Here is an 11,589-nt window from a genome sequence, read left to right on the forward strand (position 1 = left end):
CTTTAGGTCGGGGAACTAATGTCCATGTGTTATTCTTTTCAATTTGTTCTAATTCTTCTTCCATAGCTTTAATCCAGTGTTTATCTTCACATACCTCATTAATTGATGCTAGTTCAATTTCAGAAATAAGACATACCTCTTCATTTTCTAGTCTTCCTCTTGTCATAACTCCTTGATATTTGTTCCTAATTATCTGATCTTTAGAGTGGTTCAATCTTACATATCGGGGTGTCTTTGTTTGCTATTGTTCTTCAGTTACAGTGGAATTTTCAGATGATACTGGTGTAACTGGATCTTCATTCTATACCGGTGTGTTCAATGTAGATTCATTTATCAGTATCTCTGTTGCCGATTCAGAGTCTATATACCTTGAAGTTCCTCTAAACTGTTCATCAATTTTCACATTTGTACTCTCAATAATTTTCTGCAATCTCTTGTTAAAACATCTATATCCCTTGCTCTTAGATGAATAACCAAGAAATATTCCTTCATCACTTCTAGGATCAAATTTTCCAATATACTCATCTCTTCTAATATGGCATTTGCTTCCAAATATTCTAAAATATTTAAGAGTAGGAGTAATACCAAACCATAGTTCATGAGGGGTCTTACCAGTTTCACCTTTGATGTGAACTTTATTGAATGTGTAGACTGTTGTGCTTACTACCTCTCTCCAATATACATGTGGTAGATTTGCTTCTGATAACATACTTCTAGCTGCATCCAAGATAGTTCTATTTTTCCTTTCTACAACTCCATTCTGCTAGGGTGTCTGGGGTGTTGATAACTATCTTCTGATTCCATTTACTTCATAGAATGTATTAATTTCCTTAGATGTAAATTCACCTCCTTGATCTGATCTCAAACATTTGATTTTCTTACCGGTTTCATTTTCTACCATTGCCTTGAATAGCTTGAATCTCCCAAGTCCTTTTGATTTTTCTTTGAGAAAAGTAACCCAACACATTCTAGAATAGTCATCAATTATTAGCATGAAATATCTATCACCTTGTAAGCTTTTAGTTCTAGCTGGACCACATAAATCAGTATGAATTAAGTTAAGAGCATTGTTGGATTTTTCTGGAATACTTTTAAAAGATGCTCTAACTTGTTTTCCAAATTGACATTCCTTAAATATCGGATTGTGAGGTTTAACAATCTTAGGTAAGTCTCTAACTACTTTAGTTGTACTGATTTTCATAATGCAATCAAAATTTACATGACAGAGTCTCTTATGCCATAGCCAACTTTCATCAATATGTGCAATCAAGCATGTCTTTTCATTGTTATTCAAATGAAAGATATTACCTCTAGTTTGATTACCAGTTGCAATTTCCAAACCAGTTCTGTTCATAATTTTGCATTTCCTATTCTTGAATTGTAACTGAAATCCTTTTTCAACTAATTGACCAACACTCAAAAGATTATGCTTTAAACCTTCAACATAGTAAACATTGTCACTATTATGCTTACCATCAAGAGATATAGTACCTTTTCCTTTGATTAAACAAGCTTTATCATCTCCAAATCTTACTAGACCTCCATTATATTCCTGAAATGCCAAGAATTTACTTTTATCACCAGTCATATGATGTGAACATCCTGAATCAATGATCCATTCATCCTTAACTTCAATTTTAGCTGCCAGGGCCTTCTCTACTAGTTGAACAGTAGGTGTCGGTTGATTTATAGCAACAAAGACCCATCCATTTTCTGTCGAATCCTCATCAGAATCATCAGTGACTCCTTCATCAGCAAGATAACAAGACTTGTCTTTATTCTTCTTAAATATGTATCTCTGATATTTGGGGTTAGGCTTGTATGTTCTTGTAGCTTCTTCTTTCAATCTTGCATGTCTATCAAGGCATCTTGAAGCCATATGACCAATCTTATTACAGTTAAAACAAATAAAGGGTGCTTTACCTTCATACTTACTTCCAACTGGACCTTTAGGCATTTTCCTTGCAAATAGTGCTTCAAGTTCTTCATTTTCTCTCCTGCTTTCTTCAAGTTTTCTTGCATAAAAGGTTTTCCAATCAGACTTGTCAAATGATGATGATATGGATGATGTTGATGCCTTAAAAGCTAAATCTGTCTCTATAGTAGCAACAAGACTAAATTCCTCAATTTCAAAAGCTGAAAGTTTTCTGATCAATGTATCTCTAGTTACTGATGTATTAGGCATTGTCCTTAACTCATTTATAGCAGTAACTTTCATTTTGTATGCCAGTGGCAATCCTCTTAAAACTTTTGAAACAATTTCATGTTCACTTAATGTTCCTCTACAACATTTAATACCCAAAACAATTTCATTTACTCTTTCCATAAAAGTAGAAATCCTTTCATCTTCTTCCATTTTTAGATTTTCATACCTGACCCGAAAGCTTTCAAGTTTTGCAATTTTGACTATGGAATCTCCTTCATTCAATGTTTCCAAATGGTCCCAAATAGCTTTAGCAGTAGATCTATCTGATAATTCCATGATTTGCTAATCTGATAATGCGCTCAAAAGTGCTTCTCTTGCTTTGCAATCATTTTCTTCTTCTTTTCCTAAGGTTGGTGGATTAGGCTGACTAGGAGTAGGAGCAGTATAGCCATTCTTTGTAACTTCCCAGATGTCCTTTCCAATGCAATTCAGATGTGTCTCCATCCTGATCTTCCATATGCCATAGTTGGTTCCATCAAGTTTAGGATTGTCCTTCCTGAAATAGTTAGAAGACATTGGATCTCCTCAAGCTGTCAAACTTCTGAAAAAGAGGACTATGCTCTGATACCAATTGTTAGGTCTTAGAGACAACTAAGAGGGGGGGGTGAATCAGTTGTCAACTAAATTCAAACCAAAAACAACCTAACCAAACTTAATTCTTAATACCGGTAAACCAAATTTAATGTCGATAGACAGTTTATCAGTTAATTGCAATACTTATAAAGGTTAATGCATGAAAAAGAAAGATAATAACATCCACAACACATAACACCAGTATTTGTATGTGGAAACCTTGTAAGGGGAAAAACCATGGTGGGAAACTTTACCCACAATCAAATGATACTACTGTAGATACTATGTGTATACAATAGGGGGTCCACACATGCAGAAAGGCCAAGCACCTAGAGCTCATTGCTCAAACACAAATAGGAGTCATACTGACTACAATTGGATGGTTAAATCCAATAATGATGTACTACTCAAAATAACATCTTCATATGCTGGATTCAGTACTAGTTTAGTTTTGATATGTCTTCACAAAACCTTCCTTCTACCTTCAAATGATGTTTTTGTGTATAGCTCTGCTTATTCTCGCATTTACCTTACTTCATTCACATTCCTCACTTCTAATTTGATCAAATAAGATCTTACATAGATACCGAAGCCTAGGACCAAAATGTATAGGTCGGCTTTACAAAAGATATTACAATAAAAACAATTTACAAGTAAAATAATAACTGATGCAATATCTGATTCAACATGTCAGCTTAATGCATTTACAACATTAATAAATCATCTCCATAGCATGTCGTGCTGTTCTGGAATAGATAAGCCTGTCGGTGCTTATCCTGGACCTATTTACCAGTAACAACAAATATGCAAACACGAATATACCAATGAAAAAATCTTCAAGACAAAGTGTCCAAATGATGTCTTCGACATAGCCAAGTATTTTCCTTGTCATTCCAAGTGTCGATGAATAGTATATCCTGTCGATGAATAAGATACCGGTGACTATGCATAAGTCACTTTCTTGTCGGTTAACATTGCTAGAGTTGATAAGTGTTGACATCAATGACAAAACCATATCAACATATCCAAAATACCAACAATGTGTTGTGGATGTTATTTGTCTTTCTATTTCATGCATTAAACTTTATAGGTACTGTTATTAACTGTTAAACTGTCAACTGACATTAAGTTTGGTTTACCAGTATTATGCACTAAGTTTGCTTAAGTTATATTTGGGTTGAAATTTGTCATGCCCAAACTTTTGAGCACAAACGGAATATTTTTTTTTTTTAAAACATAACCTAATAAAACTAAGTTTGCTAAATAATGCATTAACAAGTCTTGTCTTAACTACATTTGATTTCTTTTCATCTAATAAAAATCTAAACACTAGATCAATTAAGCGAGATAATCTAAATTAAATATGGAATATTAATTCTCCAAAGAATCATTATTATCTCATCAATTAATAAATAAATAAATTTGTTTAAACAAATATCCCTAAATTAATTTGCCAGAGATATTATTAAGCTCAAATAGTCTTTTAATTGTCTAGGGACTAAATTAATTAGCACTAGCTCTTAGATTAAATAAACCTATTGTATATTATAACAATATACGTAATTTGCCTAAAATTTGACTAAAGGGGTCAATGAAGTCCATCATGTAATTTACCCTATAAAATACAGTTAATGTTTGGCCAATAAAAATAATTAATTCCACTAAGGCTAAATACTAACAAAAGTATGCTCTTTAATTTCCTATAATAATAGACCCAAAAGGAATTTAAAATAAACTCCTTAATAAGTTCTCCAAAAAAAAAAATACACTTATAACTTAATGAGTCAAATAAACCTAACAAGACTTTTTTTTTTTACTTATGAATATTATATATATAGATAAGTACCTATATTGACATATTTATAATTATTATACCATACTATATATATATATATATATATATATATATATATATATATATATATATATATATATATATATATATATATATATATATATATATATATATATATATATATATATATATATATATATCTGTGTGTGTGTGTGTGTGTTTCCTTATAAAAGATTAATGAGCATTACTAAATAATATATTGTATCATTATAGTCTAGCTCAAATCTATGGGGGATACCCTATACAAAATTTGAATAGGGTTTTCCCCCCCCCTTTTTTTATCTCTCTTAATCATTTTTTTTTTCTTAAAAAGAAAGCAACCCTAAAATCTTAAAAACTTTTACCCACACATATATTTTTAAACACATGTTGTGTTTGCCCTAACCCGAAATTTGGGATAGGGCATGTGTGTGTGCCTTGATTTTATGCAGGCTAGAGGAGGAGGAGGCAGCGGCCATGGCGAACGGCTAGGGCCAAGGGGGACAGGACAAAGGAGCAAAGGAGGGACAGTGAGCATCGAGCGGGGATACCCTCGGGTGACACTGTGTTTGCCCACAGTGCGGCCGAGCGCCACCCACTAAGGGTAAACACAGTGGCGGCCAGGAGTCCTTACCATCGTGGTTACCCATAGTGGGGGACCCCATGCTGACCCCTGTGGTTGCCCACAGTGGTGGCATCGTGTCATCCACTGTGGGTAGCCATAGTGGTGGCACGAGCCGTGCCGCCCTCTGTGCACAAACACAGGGGTTTGGCCTTCACCCGAAACCCTCTATTTTTTTTATTTTTTTTGTAAAAATAAATTCGTTATTATTATTATTTAAAAAAAAAAAAGAAACAAACTTTATAATAATGCGAAATACTACAAATATACATACACACACACACACACACACACACACACACACATATATATATGTATGTGATTTATTTTTCTATATTTTTTTTTTTTACAGCATGATAAATGTTATCAAATAAGCACAAATCTATTTAGTATGTGAGGATTTACATGCAATCTATTTTTAATTTTTTTTACATAAGGGTAAACTACATATTGTCTACATATTTTTGGAAAAATAAATGGAGGCTTAGATAAAAGAAAACAACAGCTCTAGCTTGATGTGCATACCATTGTAATAGATTTAAAGATAACATTATTTAGATAAAGATACATTAGTTATATATATATATATATATAGCATTTATGGCAGAATATTTACTCTAGCAGACTTAAAATAGATGTATTTCTCTCTATATAAAAAAAAACACATAGATAACTCTAGAGCTAGTTTATTTTATCTAGATTTGTTTTCTGTAATATGTTTCAAGGAATAAAATGACAGTTTTAGATAATTTACAGCAGCATTATTACAGTTTAAAATTTCATGTAAAACTATTTTACTAAGATGAATACCTCATTAATATCCATGCTAAACTCTAATGTGTGCTTGAAATTAAATAAATAAGATTAAGAGATCATTTCTTGTTTAATAGCTTACAAGCTAATCTAGTTTACTATTTCCATTATGCATAAGGGATAAAATGAACTTTTATTTTCCAATACTAAGAAAGCAACAAATATATTAACTCAACAACTATAGGAACTTAATGCATAAATAACATATTTTTTTTTCTACAAAAATAACTTAATGGGGAAAATACATATTTCTTTCAAGGGCATATAGAATACAAGGTAGCCAATATTACAAAGGGTATAATACCCAAACTAGTCTCTCATTCCATTAAATGAGGACTAGAAATAAAAATGAATACATATCTTTTTAAAATAAATACAATATATACTATTCTTTTTACATTGCTGCCATTTAAACTAGAATATTCCCTTTCCCAACTTTTTTGCAAATCAAATAAAAACCAGCAACCTCTAGCTTTTTCTTTTTTTCTTTCTGCCAAGTAACCTGCAAATAAAACATAAGGCTTGACCATGGAGTGCTCACCTCCTAGCCTAGGCTTACTAGAAGCCACCCTTGAGCTTGGAGAACCAAGCACTAGACGGGTTACACACATACAACCACAACAAGCAAGGGGTAACACACAACAAAAAAATTTTCCCAACCAAGGCTACACTTCACCACAACTTGTGATGATTTTCCAAGGGTGGAAGTGGACCAAATACCATTGGGGAGACTGCAAGCATGGAACATCTCAAGCCACCTCATGGCAACCAAATACAACACAAGTCCATTCCCACATCCTTATGCCCCCCAAAGGCATATAAGCCATATCATCTCTCCTTATGACCCCCAAATGCATAAACAAGGCTATGCAACAAGGGTCACAGAAGAACACCCTTGAGATCACTCTCCTTAAAGGAGAGCCTCTCACCCAAGGTTGTCAAACTTCTTCCACCCCAAGACCATCCTACTCTCCCAAGAGTAGAATGCCTTGGATACTCCCAATACAAGAACATGCATAAAAGAAATGAAGGGGAAATCACATTTTCTTTCACAAAGTAAAATACAAATAAACAACACTTTCATACAAGCATTTCTTGAAACATGCATATGCAACATAAACAAAAAGAGAGTAAGAACCAACCTTAATCTACCCAAAGGTTTTGATAGATCTAGTTGGGGTTGAGCAACCCAAATCCACACAATCTTTTCACCAACACTTAGCCCCAAAATTCTATCCTACAACTATTCTTCAAAATTGCATAATCTCCAACAATGGAGAGTGGGTGATTAACTCACTAAGTCCCTAATCCTTGCCTAAGAAGGCCTCTCTCTCTCTTCCTAACCCCTTGGGTAGAGTGAGAGTTCCCATTGGTTGGTCTTCCCAACCTCTTACATGTTGCTAAAACTGGAAAGAGAAAAGGTAAGAGAGGATGGGGAAGAGAGTCTAACATCAAAAAGGAAGGTTGTCTATCCTAGGAGGAACCTTCTAAGTTGAATTTTCGTTCACCTTGGAAAAACCACTTTTTGAGGTGACTAAACAGTCACATGGGAGTAGTCACATGTTTAAAAATACCCCTAACCCATAGGTATACCCTTTGGACCTTTGGAAAAGCCCTAAAACTAACCCTAGGAGTCCATTTAACCCCTTAAAAACCCAACTGAAGTTAACCTACGGGTCAAACCTAAGTTGACCACTCCCAAGACTCCCTACCCAAGGCAAATTTGGGACCACACTCAAATGTTTGGAATGGGCTTTGGTAGAAACAAACTCCCTCCAAGAGACAAGTCAAAAGCAATGACACTAATTAGCACATGTGTCAAGTGACACAATAAAATACATTATAAAAATTACACGTGGAATTTGTCTCTTGTTGGATTTACACAATTTAATAAAATTAATTTAACACACATGCATCATTACTTTCACAAATAAAATATGATACAAACGGGGTGTTGTCTCTCAAAATAGACAACCCCTTGCTTTACAAACGTACATAAGTCTAGGTTTGGTTCTCCATAATATTTCCATGGTCACATGGATAATTTTCCTACGCATCTCAATTTACACATTAGTAATTCCAAAGAACCACATATATTATTAAGCACATGAATTTGAATACACATCAAACACTCATACAAATGACAGTAATAAATCAATATCTCATATATCCCAATTAATCCACATAAGCAATTATCATAATCCTCAAAATTTGATCCATTCATAATTTATGCATCCTATTTCTATCATCATAATGAAGTCCTGCAAATCCAATAATGACATACATCATCCCAAAGTAATTCTATTCTAGCATCATATAAAGTTTCGTATCCATAATGCATAAAAATGAAGCATCAATATACATCAATGTTATCCAAATCATGGAATCATATAAGTTCTAAATCCATAATGCATAAAAATAAAGCATCCATAATAGTCTCATCATGAAAATAATAGAAATGCTAGGATAAGTCAAGGTAGGGCCTCACACCCTCTCCCTCTAGGCATGAACTTCCTCCTGGAGTTCATCAAAAAGGTGGGGGTACTGTGATCTCATACGTGCTACATCCTCCCATGAAGTTGTAACCTCATCATAGCAATCCCACTAGACCTTAACCTAGTCCAGCTCTTGACCTCGAAGGGCCAGCGTCTGGCATGCCAAAATGCAAATGGGCTTCAAAGCTAGTTGCTCGTCCGACTCCACCTGCAAGGCATCCCAATCTAGAATATGAGACTCATCATATATATATATTTCCTCAAAACTGAAACATGAAACACATCGTGGATACGCGACAGGCTAGGTGGCAATGCTAAATGATAGGAAACTGGTCCTATCCTCTCAAGGATCTCAAATGGTCCTACAAATGAAGGTGCGAGCTTAGAACCCTTTCCATAATGGATTGGACTCTTATGCAGTTGCACTCTCAGGAAGACTCTGTCTCCAACCAAGTAGCTATGATCTATTCTCTTCACATCTACATACTTTTTCTGTCTATCCTATGCCTCTCTAAGACGCTTCCTAATCAAATCCACTTGTTGCTCCATATCCTAAACTATCTCAGGACCAATAGCAATTCTGTCCTCTATGCAGTCCCAAGTCAATGGTGTCCTTCAAGGTCTGCCATATAATGCCTGATATGGTGGCATCCCCAAAGATGTGTGATGCCCATTGTTATAGGCAAACTCCACTAAGGGAAGGTACTCTTCCCATCTGGTCTGGTGATCCATGACGTACATGCGAAGCATATCCTCTAACACCTGATTAACCCTTTCTGTCTGACCATCTATTTCCGGATGATAGGTTGTACTAAAATTGAGCTTGGTACCCATAGCTACCTATAATGCCTTCCAAAAGGAAGAAGTGAAGAGGGAATCCCTGTCAAAAATAATCTTGCATGGAATGCCATGAAGTCTGACAATGTCTCGCAAGAACACCTGTGCTACTATTGGTGCTGTGAAGGTAGTCCAAACTGGTGAGAAGTGGGCCACTTTGGTCAACTTGTCAACTATCACGAAGATGGCATCATGGCGATGAGATGACATAGGGAGACCAATGATGAAATCCATGGATATAGTATCCCACTTCCACTCTAGTATAGCATGAGATTGGAGCAACCCACCTGGATGGCGGTGCTCCGCCTTGACTCTCTGACACTCGAGGCATCAGGCTACTATCTCAGCAATAAGCTGCCGCATTCTTGGCCAATGATATAACTGCCTCAAGTCTACATGCATCTTCTTAACTCTGGGATGTGCCGCATAAGGAGCTCTATGAGCCTCCATGATAATGAACTCTCAAAATCCCCCTGAAGAAGGTACATAGATATGCCCTCTATGGTGTAATAGACCATCGAACTCTAAGGAATAATCCACATACTTCCCTCCTAAAGTTTCTTGAGATCGTATAGCCTGAAAAACCTCTAAATACCATCCATCCTCTAGCAACTGCTGCATTATCCGATCTCTCAAGTCTGTGCCCATAGATATGGTGTATACCTTGTGACGTCTTCTACTCAAAGCATCTGCAACTACGTTTTCTTTCCCTTTGATGTAGTGAATGTCAAAATCATTCTCGCACAAGAATTCCATCCATCTCCTCTGATGTGCATTAAGATTTGGCTGAGTGAATATGTACTAAAGGCTCTGATGGTCTAAATGAAGCTCAAAATGATGACCCAAAAGGAAATGTCTCTACCTCACAAGTGCATGTACTACTGCAAGCTCAAGGTCATGAGTAGGGTAATTAAGCTCGCAAGTCTTAAGTTTCCTAGACTCAAAAGCTATAGCTCTACCATCCTACATAAGGACTGCTCCTAAACCCTCTAGGGAAGCATCTATGCAAACCATGAAGTCAGCTGAGGGATCTGGCACTACAAGGATAGGTGCGCTAGTAAGTGCCTTCTTAAGTTCCTGAAAGGCCTTCTCGCACTTCTCCGTCCACTCAAATTTCTTCCCTTTATGCTGAAGAGAAGTAATAGGATGTGTGACTCTATAGAATCCCTCAACAAAACGTTGATAATAACCTACTAAGCCCATGAAGCTCCTGACCTCTATCACACTGGTAGGTGCTGGCCAATCCATAATGGCTCTGATCTTTGATGGGTCGATTGAGATCCCTTCACCGGATATAACATGTCCAAGGTACTTGACCTCTGTTCTAAAGAAAGAACACTTCGACAAACTGCCATACAACTAATTATCCCTCAAACACTGTAAAACCTGTCTCAGGTGCTCCTCATGCTCCTTCTCATTCCATGAATATATCAATATGTCATCGAGAAACACAATCACAAAATGGTCAAGGAATGTGCGGGAAACTCCGTTCATGAGACTCATGAAAATAGCTGGGGCATTCATAAGGCCGAATGGAACCACAGTGAACTCGTAGTGGCCATATCTAGTGTGAAATGCGGTCTTGTGGATATCGCTATCCACTATCCTCAACTAATGGTACCCTGACTTCAGATCAATTTTGGAAAATACTTTGGCACCCTGAAGTTGATCGAATAAATCATCGATCCTAGGCAAAGGATATCAGTTCTTGATGGTTACTTTGTTCAACTGATGGTAATCCATGCATAGTCAGAGAGATCCGTCCTTCTTCTTCATGAAGATGACTGGTGCACCCCAAGGGGATACACTAGGACGAATGTGGCCCTTCTTTAGGAGTTCCTCAAGCTGCATCTTGAGCTCATTAAGCTCATTTGTGGTCATCCTATACGGTGCTCTTGAAACTGGCTCGGTTCCTGGTAAAAGGTCTATATGGAAATCAATCTCTCTATGGGGCGGCATATCGGGTAGCTCTAAAGGAAATATGTCTGAAAATCCCTTAAGGATAGGATGGTCATCAATAGATGGTTCCTTTTCATCTTCTTCTTCTCTATCATTAATGGAGATGGCAAATAACTGGCATCCCTTTTGCATGCTCCGCTTAAGCTGCATTGCGGAAATCATATGAAGAGACATGGGTCTCTGAATTCCAGTAATTACTATGGGAGAACCATGATCATCCTCACACTCGATCTTTTTCAGGTGAAAATCC

Source organism: Cryptomeria japonica, chromosome 1, assembly GCF_030272615.1.
Source record: "Cryptomeria japonica chromosome 1, Sugi_1.0, whole genome shotgun sequence".
In the NCBI taxonomy this organism is placed as follows: domain Eukaryota; kingdom Viridiplantae; phylum Streptophyta; class Pinopsida; order Cupressales; family Cupressaceae; genus Cryptomeria; species Cryptomeria japonica.